The sequence below is a fragment of the Crocuta crocuta genome, unplaced genomic scaffold, assembly GCF_008692635.1.
Source record: "Crocuta crocuta isolate KB4526 unplaced genomic scaffold, BGI_CrCroc_1.0 scaffold556, whole genome shotgun sequence".
Classification (NCBI taxonomy): domain Eukaryota; kingdom Metazoa; phylum Chordata; class Mammalia; order Carnivora; family Hyaenidae; genus Crocuta; species Crocuta crocuta.
This window is the reverse complement of record NW_027527436.1, coordinates 4,718,777-4,735,466: the sequence shown is the minus strand read 5'-3', so window position 1 is coordinate 4,735,466 and position 16,690 is coordinate 4,718,777.

Here is a 16,690-nt window from a genome sequence, read left to right as displayed (position 1 = left end):
TTTATAGCAAACTTTGCATGTTTATTATTAATAATACAAAACCCTTTGCACTCTGCTTATTATTAATAATACAAAACCCTTAGCAGGGATTGACAAGTTTTTTCTGGAATCAGGTAGTAAGTATTTTAGGTTTGTGGAAGCAGAATAGAGGATATTTTGTAGGTATTTAAGTAACAAAAGAGAAGACAAATTGTCACAAATTTTTATTAATAAAATTCAAAATATAATAACAATAAGATTAAGTATAATTTTTCATAACATGGGCCTACTAATAAGAAGATAGAAATTATTGGGGGTCGGTAACATTTTTCATAGTTGGAGTTTAGACTTGATGTTCCCTATCAGTAAAGTGGGGCGAATACTCATCTGTATCGCTCTTGGCTCACTGGCTGTGTGAAAGCAGGCAATGGGCTAAATTTGACCTAAGGGGCCATCGTCTGCCAAACTCTGCTTTATACTCTAGGTGCTTTCACGTGAGTAGAGGTTCTCACACCTATTATTGTATTTGTGCTTCACAACACTTCTATGAGAAGTCTAGATAGATACATCATTCCCATATTATAGATAAGGTTCCTAAAACTTCCACAAACGCTGAGGAAAAAGCTAGTAAATGCCAGGCCCCAGGCTTAACCTTGAACCTCCTCACTTCTCATACATTCCAATTTAGGGCATATAGAGGAAGTCTTTGCTTCCTCTCACTTGCCAACATAAACAGTCAAATTAAATGCTAATAATATTCCTAGATGGTATTAATGTTACCCCCAAAGATTCTTGTAATCCCATATTTGTAATTTCTACCAGAATATCTTCAATGGCAGCACTTCTTCTTCCTTAGACAATGATTTGACTTTTGGAAAGAGCCCCAAATCCTTTGATGCCAAGTTTCATAACACAAGCTCGGTTTGAGTCACAAACAAGGGTTAGCTGTAATGTAATGAGAGTTTCTCTCTGGACTGACCTCAAAAAGTCAATTGTGAAGACAATGTCCAGGCAGAAATCCCTACCATCCCCCGAAAGCAAAGAAATCTTCACTGGGTAAATGAATAGCCTCCCAGTTGACTAATCTTTATAACATCCTAGAATTAGAAGGAACTTTGAAGATAAGATGTTTCCAATTTTCATCATTTACAGAAGAAAAAGGAAAAAAAAAGACTCAGAAAAATTACTTTGCAGAATAGCATTTATTTGGATTGTAAAATCTAATATTTAGTTTTGAGACCCCTTGTTCAGCAATAGCAAACATTGAAGGAATTCTCTCTGCAATATAGCTTATAAATAACACTGGGTATAGTGACATTCAACTACTAAGGGTATGATTTCTCCCCTAAAAAGATTGGGAAGTTTGATCTTTTTAAGGCCAGCTACTGGTTCAGATGACATCTCAAAATTTTTTCCAGCCTCCAAACTCCCTGATACTGTGTAAAATCGTCTGGAGTTAAAGTCCCATTTTGTAGGTCGTAGTGACCATTTATTGAGTGCTTCCTATGTCTTGCAGAGTGCACAGCTCTTAGCGCATATAATCCCCACAACAATCCTATAGGATAGCTAGTATTATCCCCATTTTATAGATGAGGAAAGCTGCGTGGAGAGGTTTCCTATGATCACATTTATAGCTAGAGGCAGATATTGGAATCCAACTTAATCAGTTAATTAGAATTCAATCCAAGAAGCAAAGTCACGAAGAACAATATATACTTGACCTCACACAATCATAGGAACTGGCTAAACAGTTTCAGTACTGCTGGACCTGAAGTCAAAAGGGCAGGGTTTCAGGAACTGAAAGATGGACACAAAGTAGGGGAAGGCGTGGAGAGTCCGTGGGAACAACCCAACAAACCCAGGAGGATAGGCTGGAATCGTTGAGGCTAAACTGAAACCAAAGTGAGGCTCTCACTGCCTCCAAGTCTCCAATCCCAACGATGCGTACATCATTGTACAGAAGAGCTGTACCCTCTGCCACAGTACTACATGGAAACCTCTCCAGGTTCTTCACTTCCGGTTTAATAAAACCACTGCTGCTTCCATTTTCTTGAGAACTAAGACCTCTAGACCAACAGAAAACGGTCAAGAAGAAAAAATTCCACTAGTTTATCACTAGGGGTGAGAATAAGAGTAATCACATTTCTATCCCTATCTGTGAGATAGATACATCCTATCTAAGAGAGAAAGAGGACCATATATTGCTCACTAGTTGAGAGTAGATAAAGCATTGTGGAGGCTATTACCTCAGTCACCCATGCTATCCACATCCAGATGACCACGTAACAATTCACCGGAAAGCCATGCTACCATTCTATCAGGACAGATGTTTCAGGGTGATGGGGAAACCAGTCAGACCACTGAATTACACGAGTATGAGCCCACTGCAGCATTTAATTCCCTGTATAATAAAGTTCTTTATCAAAAGCAATCTTCTATGGTGGTCATGTCATTCTGTAAATCCATAGACAGTACTGTTAGCAGAAGAACTGCAGGAAGGTAGGGCGAAATCTACTTCTAGGGTAAATTCTATTCCAATGAGAAGAAAATGCTGGTGTCCCTTACATGAAGGAATTGACCCAATGCAATCAACCTGCCACCAGATGTTTCAGTTAAACTCACCAGGGCATGGGACCATGTTAGGGGCTCAGTGCTGCTCTCTGCTGTTGGCAAGAGAGATCTTCAACAGTGGCTGACCAGCCTTAGTGAGCATAAGACTATGCGTAACCTCCACTCCCACTTCCATGACCATTTTTTTCAGAGAACCCTTTGGGCAAGGACCGGGACAAGTGGGGAGAGAAACTGACTTCTGTCACTAAGACAAGTCATACCTGATTACCAAGACCCTCCACTGCAGAGTTTGCTCTGATGTACATTCTGAGAGATCCATCCACATACTTCTTCCCCAGATCTTTTTGTCACTAATTTTCCAGTTGAGCTCCTTCCAATTCTCTGGCCATCTAGAAAAACCAATAGCCACAGCCCATGAATCGTTGTACATCTACATCTCTTACCCTCTCCTTCTAGGCAAAATGAACAACTAACTACACTGCTTAAAGTTTTGCACACTAATAGGCTTTTCCTTACTACTGTCTTTAGGGCCACCGCAGAGTGGAGCCATAAGTCTGTAACTATTTTCTCTGGGGTAGTGCCAGGATGTCATCCAGAAGTATCCACAAACAAGGCATAAATGATTCTTTTCTCAGTCAGTTGATAACAGGAAACCCCCATGAGGCCATGGAAGAATAAAGTAGCCAGAGGATGTCCTATGAGCACCTCTGTCTTTGCACATGCAGCTTACTTTTGCCTTCAGGAACTGCTTCAACCTAATCTCATCGATACCACTTGCACGTAATACTGGCACACTTCCATACATACACATTTTGTTGATCCAAATACATGTGTCTCCAAAAGCCATGATCTTGGCTATTGTGTTCTATTGCTGTTGATTCATAACAAACAGGAGTTATTATATTTGATATAGAAGGAGACATCAGGTAACCATCAATCTTTCCAACATCACTGCAGACATTACTTGTGTTAACACTGCTGATTTCAAATATAAAGCCGACTTAATGGAAGAGCTGTCACCCAAGCAGCCCTTGAGAAAATAATAATGGAGGATGCGTGCTTTACATTCTTGGAGATAATTACCTGTAACCAGTAACTCTACAGGAGAAAAGATCTCCCAAATTATATATAATTTAAGTTCCAAATACCTTCGTAAGTAAATAGATGCTTCCAATTTTTTATTGTTGCTGGTAATGATGCATTCCCATTGCAAAGAAGAAAGTATTCAGCCTCCTATAAATTTTTTTTAAATTTTCATATATTTTTTCTTAAAATTTTTTTAATCTTTATTTATTCTTGAAGGACAGAGAGAGAGAGAGAGACAGAGCACGAATGGGAGAGGGGCAGAGAAAGAGGGAGACACAGAATCTGAAGCAGGCTCCAGGCTCTGAGCTGTCAGCACAGAGCCCAAAGTGGGGCTCAAACGCACAAACCATGAGATCATGACTTGAGCCGAAGTCAGACGCCTAACTGACTGAGCCACCCAAGTGCCCCATCATATACCTATTTTTAGATTTTATTTTAGAGAGTGAGAGGGTGAAAGAGAGGGAGAAGGGCAGAGAGAAAGGGAGAGAGAGTTTCAAGCAGTCTCCATGCTCAGTGTGGAATCCAACATGTGGCTCAATCCCACAACACTGGGATCATGACCTGAGCTGAATTCAAGAGCCGAACGCGCAACCCACTGAGCCACCCAGGCACCCCATTCAGCTTCCTTTAAATTCTAATTTTCTTCTCAGGTTTTCTAAAATAAAAGAGTATACAATTATGATAATTGCTCAAAAATATAACATTATTCCATCATCAACCTTAAAGCATTTTGCATCCACATTTTTACAAATGTTATACACCATAACTGATTAATAAGCCTGGCTGTCCCTTTGGGAGGTTCTAATTTGATTCAGGCAGGTTTGATTCACTTACTCCACAAAAAGGGAGAAGGTAAAAGGAAAAAGAAGCACTTCCTTTGTGAAGCATGATAGGGGAATTATCTTAGGAAACAGAATTCAAATATGATATTGCACAAGCACAGTTTTGATGTCAATATTACTACTTCCCTCATCATAAACTAAAGGAAGACTTCATGTAAGCTGAAAGATGGTGCACCTATGAATAAAGAAATGCTAGTTTATCAACATTTTACAAATAGTAATAAGATTGGATGATTTTCTTCCAAAGAGCTCACCAAGTATTTCATTTCCAATGATTACAGTTAAAAGCAGAGTGAGAAATCCCCAGAAATTTGAGCAAGAATTTTCCTTCTAGTCTTTGGGTGACTTTTACTTTGGGCTCCACAATGGTGGCTGAGGCCTTCAAATGCCAACATTCTTGCCTAAGCTTTTGGCACCCCGGGAATTTGTCTAGTTTTGCTTACGGTGATTGTCCCACCCTGGCTACTCTTTGACATAAATGAGAAATGAGGTTGAAAATGCAGTCACCGTCAAGGCTTAAACAAAAAGGGGGAGGGGAGGAGGAGTAAGTGGTGAGAAGGATAATCCAAGAACTGCAGTTACTGTCAAGTGCAAGCAGAATCTAAGAATTGCACTTAAGCCAAAGAGCATTAATGCTTGGCTTTGGGATGGATCATCAAATTTAGGAAGCCTTCTTGTTGAACTTTAACAAATACTAAAATGAGTCTATGCCCTGGGGATATCCATCAACTCAGAGTTCTGGGAGGCCAGCCTGCATTTAACATTTTTCTTCAGCTGAGGTATAAAGTGGACACTCCACATAGATTAATGGAGAATTGGTTTTGTATGTGGAGTGGTAAGAAATGCCAGCAAGGTAAAGAAATGGAAGAGGAAGAGAAGGAGCCAGGAGGAGGCACATTTCACACGTATCCAGGCCCACACTGCCATCAACCTGATCCGAAATTCTATACACCCCATACGGAAGAAGATACTTACAACTGTCATGGGTCACAACACGAAAGCCTTTATTCCCACGGCAAATAGCATTGGAAAATGGAAAATGATGCTCTGTGCAATTAAGGTTGGTTGGGCTTTTTTTTTTTCTTCTCTTCACATATGGCAATATTTATCTTCAAAGTTTTCCTCTTTGGCTCAGGGGCTCCTTTGTAGAGCAGCTGGTCTTGTGTGGCCTAATTGTAAGATGATTTGTTGTGTGATTCAGTAGCATTGTTTATTTGTACAGTGGTTCAGTGGAATTTATAAACTGCATAATATTGTTCTAGACTGTTTTCTTTTTATTAAGACGCCACATTTTCTCCAGCATTCATGACTGGGATTATAATTAGGTGGAGCATTCAAGATATTTTCATCCCAACTTCCTCTGTTAATTAATGACATTAAACAAGAAATGCTTGCATTTCAGTGAAAAGATGGAGGCTGGCATGGAGAGAGGACCGGAGGGATGAATCAAGTTGAAATCAATCTTTGTTTTGCATACAAGAGCTTGTTAACAAATACTCAGATGTAACGAATACAAGCTGCAAGTTATTTCTAATTAGTCCTAGCTGTTCTCAGGAAAACCAAGTCAAATCATGGAGTCTTTTAGAAAAGATCCCTTTTGCTATTCTTGGTCTGTCCCTGAGAAACCCTCAGTAAATGGTCCCAGTGACTTGTCACACGTTCTTTAATGATGAAATGTTTCCAGTGCTGCCAGGCCTATAAAAAGTTCTAAGAGCAATTTGACCTTCCCACTTCCTNGGTTGTTTTCTCTTTTTCCAATCAGAATATTTCTAAATAAAGTATAAATGGAATTTTCAAGGGGCTTTGGGGATTAAAAAAAAAAAGTGGTAATTCCAGATTCGAGAATGGGACTTAATATTTTACAATGCTAAGATATGTTGGAGCTGGAAAGAAAGACTTGAGGCAAAATAGGGATGTCAAAGGGAAAAGCCAGCTAGCTATTGGTCAAACAGTTTCCAACATAGCATTGCTTTGGTGAATGAGTCATAGACCAGAGTCTGGCCCCTGCCTTTTCAGTCAGCAACTGGACCTTATCAATAATCCCAGACATCGTCAGAATCCTGGGGAGAGACTCACACAGACTCACATGCTCAGTTCACAGGAGACGACTGTGTAAACCAATGGTCCACTTACTAATTTATTATGAGGGATATCTATGTCCAGTGTCCTAAATGTTTGCCCTTCCCATCTAAGACACCCCTTACCATGGACTGAGTAGCTAGAAGCCTGGGATATTAATCTGAATGTTGCTTGGTTGGCCTGGAACTGAAACCAATGGGTGGGGAATGTCTTGAGGATCATGTCTTCTAAGCAAAGATAAGGTTTAATGAAACTACCATCATCTCGGAAACACTACACAGATATCTATGTCTCCCAACGTCAGTCATTTCTATCCTCCAGCTAAGACTGAACATCAATCAGTAATTCTGTTCTTCCTTCTGTTTCTGTGCTGCATGTCTTCATTTAAAAGTGTTAAGACTGGAGTGGTGGCTCAGTCAGTTAAGCATCCAACTTCGGCTCAGGCCATGATCTCACAGTTCATGAGTTTGAGCCCCGCATCAGATTCTGTGCTGACAGCATGGAGCCTGCTTGGGATTCTGTCTATCCCATTTCTCTGCTCCTCTCTCTCTTCTCTCTCTCTTTTTAATAAACAAATAAACTTAAAAAATAAAAATAAAGAGTGTTAAGATTATTATTAACCAATTATCAAATGGCAATTCATGTGGATACCAGAAAGTATGCTGTCTGCTTCCATTATAGGCGTGTTTAATGTCTCTCAATCTCTAAGAACATTTTTTTTAACCCATCTCTATGTTTCTTGGAGAATCCTTGCCATCATCCCAATGTATCAACTTCAAGATTCAAGTATCTACTGAAGATAGGTTCATTTATCTGGAATGTATTGAGTAAATGCTAAGTGCAGAGGACTGGGTTGGGTACACAGTCAAAGGCATAACAGGCAAAAGATATGAGCCCTTCTGTCAGGAAACCTGAAATCCAGTTAGGAAGATGAGTTCTCCACACATGAATTCTGAAGAACAATGCAGTGCAGTACATGGCGTAAGTGCCAAACGGCCTAGTGGAGTTCAGAAGAAGGAGCAAATAGGGTGGTGCAGAGAAAGTTCCACGGGAAAAGTGGAAATTAGGAGGAAACCTGGAAATTGACTTCAAGTTAAGCCCGGGTTTCTCAGTCTAGGTGCTGTTGACGCTGTGTGGGGACCTGGGCTATGCATTGTAGGATGTATAGCAACATCCCTGGCCTCAGTCCAACTGGCTGGTAGCATCTGCCCACCAGGTATGACGGCCAAAAAATCATCACACACTGTCAAGTATACCCCGGGGGGGGCAAAATCACCTCTGTTGAAAACCATGGAGTTAAGGTGGCCACTCACCTAAGTGAATTATTCACCTGACCCTTAGAGATGGGTGACCAGTGCCTAGGAGAGAGGTTAACGCTACAGATCCAGAGTGAGAGCTCACAACACAAGGGAGCGGACAGGTACCATCAGGGAGGCAGGGTTAGTGGGGAGAATCTAAGAGATGGGGGCCTGGGACTGCAGATAGCATAATGCATAACCGTAGTTACGGAATTTATGTTTTGTACTTAAACTGATGTTTCAAAAATGTTTACAATGTCCCCGCATTTATTCTGAATTGGTGCTTTTTTTTTTTTTTTTGATATATGATTCATCTTTAAAAAAAAATCCTCAAATAAAAAGAAGCATGGGCTATATGCAACTAATTATTTTAGGAGACATTTAAATAACCTATAGGAACAGATATGACTATAGGCATGACATCAGAACAAGAAATTTTTTAGGAGCAGAGAGCTCCCTCCTTACTATACACGATTTTGCTTGAGAACATGAAATCTAAACTGAGTGCTGAAATACATTATTATTCCAGGACACATTTCAAAATAACAATCACCACAAGCAATGTCATTATAATCCATTATATAATCCCTTTCTGGGGGCTTCCATTCCATTAAGGCTACATGTGAGCAAATTCTCAATTATCAGCAGCCACTGGTTTTCCCGAAATGCCTAATGTAACAAGCCAGCTTGGATGGAAAAACATTGTTACCTATGCACAGTGTGACTTTGCTGGTGACCCTGAAAGGGAACCCAGGAAAGGCCCCCTGGCAGAGGGGCACCAGATACTATGCCACGAAGTCTTCCTCAGGTTCACGGTGTTCTGAACTCATTTTGTAATCATTCTAGCAGGAAGTGAGAAGGTGCAGCAAGTCGTGCAGAATACACCTTTTAAAAAAACAAAAGCCTAGGGGCGCCTGGGTGGCTTAATCGGTTAAACGTCCGACTTTCCCTTGGGTCATCATCTCGCGGTTCGTGGGTTCGAGCCCCGCGTGGGGCTCTGTGCTGACTGCCAGCTCGGAGCCTGGAGCCTATTTCAGAGTCTGTATCTCCCTCTCTCTCTGACCCTCCCCTGCTCACACTGTCTCTCTCTCCTAGAAATTAAAAAAAAAAAAAAAAAAAAAGCCTAGTTGACCTTTCCAACTTGTGCAGATATACACCTTTTTAAAATTTTTGCATGTCTTTAACTCCCCCCAAACCAGGGACTGTGTTGGTCAGAGGTGATCCGTTGGGGCGGAAGGTGGTGGCCGGGAGCCTACAGAGGCGCAGAGAGGGGCAATCAAATGAGAGAGGAGACCAGGATCTCTTGGAAGCCTCCACCAGCCTAGTTAAGTCCGCTTCCATTCTTTTTCTTCCACTCTGCCTGGATGCTTGCACCTCAGGAGCAGCAGGACAGAAATGACGCTGATTCAGAAAGTCTGGTGGCCAGACTTTCCGTCAGAAACCGAAAGACGAAAAGGATTCTGTGCTGGGAGGGCAAGCTGGCCATGGGAAGGCCTTCATCCTCGCCTGCAGAGGAAACAATCAGACTCTCTGGAGTCCAAAAACTCCGACTGGAAAGCAGCCTTAATTTTTTTTAAAGTGCTCACTTTCTTCTGATTTCCAGTTTCTGGATTGGGTTCCATTGGAAATGCCACAGTGGGCGAAGTTCTCACACAATTTCTCGTTCCTCTCCACTCCCAGATAAAATCATTTCTATGCAATGATTCTTTTAAGCTCTAGATAAAGGTTCAGGATAATGTTTACTTTGTCCCAAGAAATTCATCTCTCCTTTCAGTCCTCTCCTTCCCCATCCATTACTGTTTCCTTCCTTATAAAAAAAGAAAAAAGAAAAAGAAAAAGAAAGAAAGAAGAAAGCACTCACATTATGACATAGACTAGAATAGCTCCAAGACCTATTCTTAGATTGATATATAAGGAATTTACTCACCACTCCCTTCAGGATTAAGGAGCATTAACCTTTGGAACACAGTCGTTATATGCATGTCAGGGTATTTTTAAGAATGGGAAAACCCAGGATACAGATAAACAACACGGGCTCCAAATGGGGGTTATTTTTAGACCTGAGATTCCAAAGTGTATAAAGCTACAGATACCAAAATGGTTCTCATCCTCACGGACATGCCCTCCTGTCACCTTCACAGACCACCCTCCCCTTGTTCTGGTGCACTGTCTGCACATTTGCAAACACACACACACACACACACACACACACACCCCTCTCAGACCTCTTCTTAAAACCCCACTGCCACAATCTCTAGTTTTGACCATAACCCAAACCATGATGAAGAGTAGATCTACAGAACTGTCATTTCCTGCAGATAAAAGGCCATTCCTACTAAGCCTCCCTCCTGAAACCTTTCTCAGAAATCCTGGGGTGGCTCTGAGTTTTTCTATCAGCATTTAAATGGTAGGTAGTCCTACAAATTAGGCTTGAACATGTGAGGGTGTAATGGGAAAATATTGGGGATGCTCTCCTTCCTGCAGTTTCTACCCACAACCAGCCTCTGAGAAATGGAAAGAGGGACCATTGAAACGAATGGAGAAAGCTCCCCTACGTGATATGGCTTATAAAATCTGCAATGGAAAACAAAGTAGTAACACTTGAAAGTTTCACTCATTTGTGCTGATCTGCAGCACTCCTTGGAGGTTTCATAGTGAACACACAAAATCCCACACTTATTCCCAAATTGTGAATCTGTCTAAAATACAGAGCACCCTTTAAAGGATCTTTTGTCTTCCACTAATCTAGGACACATGTCATCCATCCCCTGCAGGGCCGATGGGATCTGAGGATAATGTGAACTGTTTGCCTGATTCTTTTGGAAAGAACAGCAGCTGTATGGTCCTGGCACCTGGAGGGAATAGACTTTTCTAGTTGGCTTTACCCAAATTGTCCGAGTCTGTTTGTGTTCTAGGGAAGGAAAAATCTTTATGCTAATGATCTTTATAATCATAGTCAACTGATACAGTATCTGGGATTTATTTCAAAATAGTCCAGAAGAGAGTGAGTGAAAATGTAAAGACCCTTGTACGTGAGGGTTTATTGTACTGTTCATGCTACTTTTGTGTATGTTTGAAATTCTCTATAATAAAAAGCTTTTTTAAAATTTTATGTAGCCACTCATTTATTTTCATCCTCAACTCTTTGAGCGACTCTTTCGAAAAAGCACATTTTCCCAGTTTAATTTACACGGCCCAAGCATCCCTATAGCTAGCAACCTAGTTTGGGGCCTAATGAAGCCATGCCAACAATATGACAGCCAGAAGCTCAAATCCTGGTTTCACTACTTACTAAGAGAAATTTCAGGCAAAAGTACCCAAATTCAATAATTTCACATCTGAATTGTAGACAGTAATGCCTACATTATCATAGAATCACTGGGAAGTTTGAAGAAGGTAATATATTGAAAAGGGTCTTGACACAATAGGTAATTAATAAATGTCAGTTTTATTTTTCACCAAAACCGGTAATGGAATATAAAATGCTGCATTTATTACAAGCTCCAAAGAAATAGAATGAGTGTTCCTTTAAGCATGTATTTGACCTACATATATCAAGCATGTTTTGAACTGCACTGGACCCCACACTGAATAACATAGGGTCATAGGTTTCGAGGACTCCATAGCCCAGTAGTAGACAGATATGTACATTTATACAACCAGTTGGGGGAAAGTCAGAATGAGGCCATGCATAAGCAACTCCTGGAGCTCTGGAGAAGACATTGTGAGCTCAGCCCACAAGGGGTCACTGAGTGGTTAATCAGGCACTCAATTAGGGCATCCTACTGACCACTAAGCCCTGCTCCGCAGCCTCTCAGGGAATCCATCCAAACTCCCAGCCAATCCATTGCCTCCCCTGTCCATATCCTAGGTAACCAACAGACAGCCACGGAAACGGAGCATACACAGTGGAAGGAAACCAGAACAAATAACCTCTGGCATTTCCACTCATTTCAGGACAGTACATCTGAATTGTTAATAAACAGAGAACAGAATCGTTGGAAGGAACGCTAGTCCATTGGAGGGTCCAGCGTGAGGGGCTGGGGCAAGGGCTTGGGAGGCCAGATACAATGGGGACACTTGAGTACTTGAGAGGTTGTGAGCGGTCAGTTGCAAAGCCCCCCCCCCGGGCATCAGAAGTCAGTCTCTTGGAGGCTCTGCCTTTGGTCGGGGGACAAAGAAGATTTGAAAACTGACAAAGAGAGAAATTGCTGGGTGGTAGTGCACAGAAAGAGGCAATGTCCAAATAACTTGCCCCTCCTATTTTCTATTGGCACTATAAATATCATTCTAAAATGTTACCGTAACTTAATGAGTCTCTTTTAGGAAGCATTTGGTAGTGAGTCATCTCAAAAGTATGTACGAAGCTAAACACCCTGCTCTGATTCTGTGAAGCTCCTCAACTGGCTTTTACTGGGTCTGGTTTGAAATCCCATTTCAGTGGCAAGGAAAGACCTGGGCAGTGTGCAGATAAGGTCACCTTTGCGGCCACGGTATCACAAACTGCATTCACTTCTGTCCCGTCCCGGGGAGGGGCTGGGGGGTTCCAGGAGAGGAGAAGGAGAGAGTTCAGAAACCTTTCTTTTAGTAAGGGAAGGCAGGGCCCGATTTTAATGAATAAAAGGTTTTTGGAACAAGATCCTTTTCAGATGACATGCAACAGACAAAAGAGAACTAGACCGATGGTTCAACACAAGGAGTTTAGAGAGACTGGACCCTGTCCCCCAGCATCCTAGATCCCCTTCCCTCTGGTATCATTGCTGCAGTGCTGGCCAAGCCGCCATTTTGGCCTGCTGCCTAAGTAAGCTCCACACGCTTTCTTTTCAGACCTTGTCCTCTCCACCTCATGGCTTCTCAGAAAGTGAGAGAAAAAAATCATGGGCCTGCCTTGGACAGCAATCTTAGCAAAACTGTTACATTACCTTCCAAAGTGAGGGCCTTGCACGTTACATCTAATCCTTACTGCACTCTGCAAAATAGGCAGTGCTTACGAGCTCGAGGTTTTCGGTGCTGTTTAACAGTTCTGCCTTTTGATTTAGAATGATTTGTCAGTGTGATAGTAATATATGTTTTACTATATGAAGATTATAAGGTGAAAAAACAACACAGAGAGATAAGAACTATTCTCTCTCTCCTGGGACATAAGAATGATGAGCATTTGGGTACATTTCTCTGCTGCATTGCACAGGGCTTAAGGGCACAGACGTGGAGACAGTCACCTGCTTTTATATTAGAGCCTCCACTTGAGGCCTAGGTGACTTTGGCCATCCTATTTGACCTCTCATTGTCCCATGTTCCTCATCTGAAAAATGGGGACTATGACAGAATCAACCACAAGATCGTCGTAAAGACTAATCTTCAGAAATCATGTGCTACAGTGAAGAGAGACACAACAAATAGGGGTTCAGTAATCAAGAGCAGAGAGGAAGGAGGGGAAAATTTTTCCTGGCAACCTGTGCAAACTAACTCCTGGGATTGATTATAAAATTTAGCTCTGAGTTCGCTGGCAGACAAAATAAAAATAGATCATTGATGCATTGTGTTCTCTTATAATCTCATTAAAGCAAGCTTCCTGTTATATCTGGAAAGACATGTATTCTATTAGCAGTTGACTATAAGAGGAATTATTGTATGGTCTTTTATATGTGGGACCAGAAAGACATAGTCGGGATTATATTTTAAATGTTTATCAAAATATAGATGTTTCTGGCAATCATCCTTCATCTTCTCTTCATGCTCTCCAAGTACATAATTACTTGCTTTTAAAATTAAATGATACCTGGAAAAACAAACTTAAATCACCTCACGTACAACCTTGATTTAGCCGTTTTTACTTGGTTTATCATAAGTCTGTGTGGTTTAACATTGTATTTTATTTTACTGCTATATTAAAACATTTTTTTCTAACATTTATTCATTTTTGAGAGACAGAGTATGAGTGGGGGAGGGGCAGCGAGGGAGGGAGACACAGAATCCGAAGCAGGCTCCAGGCTGAGCTGTCAGCACAGAGCCCCATGTGGGGCTCAAACTCGCGAACCACGAGATCATGACCTGAGCCGAAGTTGGATGCTTAACCAACTGAGCCACCCAGGTGCCCCTATTTTACTGCTATATTTAATTCCTACTTACAGTTTCTAGATAGAAATATTGAATAAAATTCAGCTGAGTAAAATTGAAAGATCTTATTGGCTTTATCTAATGATTCATGAATTGGGGAGCACCTCACAGAACAGAGCCCCAAAGAGTTGTACAATTCAAGAGGTTTTTATAGAGCAGAAACAAGGAAGTTATTTGGCACAGAAGCAAACTGGTTACTATTGTAAGATGACCTTACAATAGTAAGGAGCCTGTCTGGTAGCTTGTGCAGGCAAGCATGGATTGATTGACCTAAGCCTTCCTTTTCTGGGAAAGCCAAGGACAGGAATGCAGGTAAGCTTTGGTTTGCTGATATGGGGCTTAGCATGAGGGATTTCCATCTTGGGCTCAGTCTGAGATAATGTATGAACTTTGTTCCCCTTGAGAAGAGAACATGAGTTAAAAAACAGAGCCCATTTTGTATGTTGATTATGGCACCAAAAACAATATTTTTTTTACAAAGCTAGAAAAAATGAATGAAAAACAAGATTGCACTGAGTTTATTAAACATGCTCGAGAATAATTTAAAGCTCTTCATAAGTTGTTTACATACCAAAAACCGACAACAACTAAAAATAGCACTTCTGAGTTTCTCTGTATTGTCCTTGTATGAAGTCCCCTCCAACCTCTATTCTATAACATTTTCCTTCTCCCAGAACTTTGAACTGGGACCGAAAGTTTGCATACTTGACAACACCAATGTTGCATTTTTAAGTGACATCTCACAATTAGACTTTCGATCAATTCAAATGGCACAATTAACGCATCTCTATAATTAAAGCTATGTAGATCCCGACAGGTTAAAAATAGCTCAGTGATCAGAACCAGGCCCCTAGAACTTTAGAAATTTCCAAAACCATCCATGGAACAGGCTTCCTTTTTGAACAGCTGGTTTGTGTTGCAAAAGATCACAGAAAGCTCAAGATAGCATTTTCTTTGTATATAAGACTTGTGAGTAAGAGTTAACAAGATCCGTAGTTAGGAAATTACATCACAACTTTTCAAGGGGGGGTGGGGTGTGTGGATTTACTTTGTAATTTGTGCACTGACTGGGTTTCTGATAATGATTGTCTGGTCCTGGAGGTGGGAAGAGGGGGGTACTTTTCATACCACCCGCAGTGCACTCCTAGGATGTGAGGCCTGCTTTTGGGGTCACTGTGATGGCATTGGAGGTGACAGAAAGTTCTAAACTACTCAGCTCTTCAGAAGTGGTCTCTGAGCCTTGCAGGTTGAGCACCAGCCGGCCATGTCCAAGCATCAGCCACATCACATAGCACCCAACACACCCAGCCCGAGGTGGGGCCTGAAATTTAGGCAAGAGAAATGGTGACATAGTAAAAGAGCCCAGCATACAAGTTGAGGAAGAAATTTCTGCTCTAAGGCTCCGTGCAGGACTCCAATTGGTTCCCTTTATTGGTAAAGTTTTTCTTTGTGGGTTTTCTTTCTGGTCTGTTGAGGACTTGACCAATAGCCCATGGAATGTGTCAGCTCTAATTGCCTGTGTGGATTGGCACAAGTCATGCCTCAAAATTGGAATGCTGTCACATATAACATAGCCTGCAGAGGAATAAATGCGGCCTGGAAAATGTTTTATCCAAACATTCCTTAAAAGCAATTGTGTTCTGCCATGGTAAGGGGGCAGACGACCTTTACAGAACCAGCTGAGTGAATTGCCAGGAAGCCAGAGTCTCAACACGTGTCAGGACACTGCTACCTCCCCTGGCCCCTAAAAAAGCCGATTTCCTCTTCCCCCCAAGGACATCAAACAATGGCCAATTGCACTCTGGGGTACCCCAGCACAGTCGTAGTCAGGGCAGCTTTCCAAAAGAAGTGGGTAATTGGAGAGCTGTGAAGACAGACAAGGCATCCGTGGACCCGGGCTGGCAAGGAGGGTGAGCTTCCTAATTGATCTGCGACTTACACAAGTGTTTCCTGATGGGCAGGTAATAGCTGTCAAGCAAACCTCGTTGGAACAAGTTTGAAGAAAGCGCAGAAGCTGTCTTCAGGGGGAGATTTGTCACCAAGAAAGATGCCATGAGCTAAGGATATAACGTGATTAGAGAGATGAAGGAAGAACACCAGAAGCTATGCCACATCTCATCGGTGCCACTGTGAGCTGGCATTTTTACCAATAATATATGAGGACTCTGAAGGTCAAGCACTCACATTTTCTTGCAAAGGCTGTTTCCTTTGGAAATAACTGCAGTGATCTGGTTCCTGTGAACCAATTAAGCAGTAAATATTGGGGTACGTAGACAGATTGGTTCTTTGCTTATTCACCGTACTTCCCCCCTACCCCTCGCACCTGGCAGACAGGTGCTGGATGGAAAAAACAAGTACTTGAACCACATACTACCACATAGTTGGGAAAACATTCATTCCCTATGCCATAGGCCCAGGGATTATTCCTCTGGCCTCAGAAATATACCTCATTAAAGGCACATAGGCAGACACCAAAGCATTGTTGAAAATAAAAACCCCAGTTATTTGGGCTCTGTAAACCTAATCAACTAGTTGACTGACTTAAGTTTTTGAAAAATTAGAAAAACTGACTTGCTCTTTTTGTCATAAGAGACTGAGTTGATTGGAGACTAGCGGCAAAGCCAGGACTCCACATCCGTTGGAGAGAGACCGTCAAGAGCTGCCACCAGGGAAGGACTCTGTACAAGAGAAACTCTCCAGAAAGTTCCCATAGAAAAA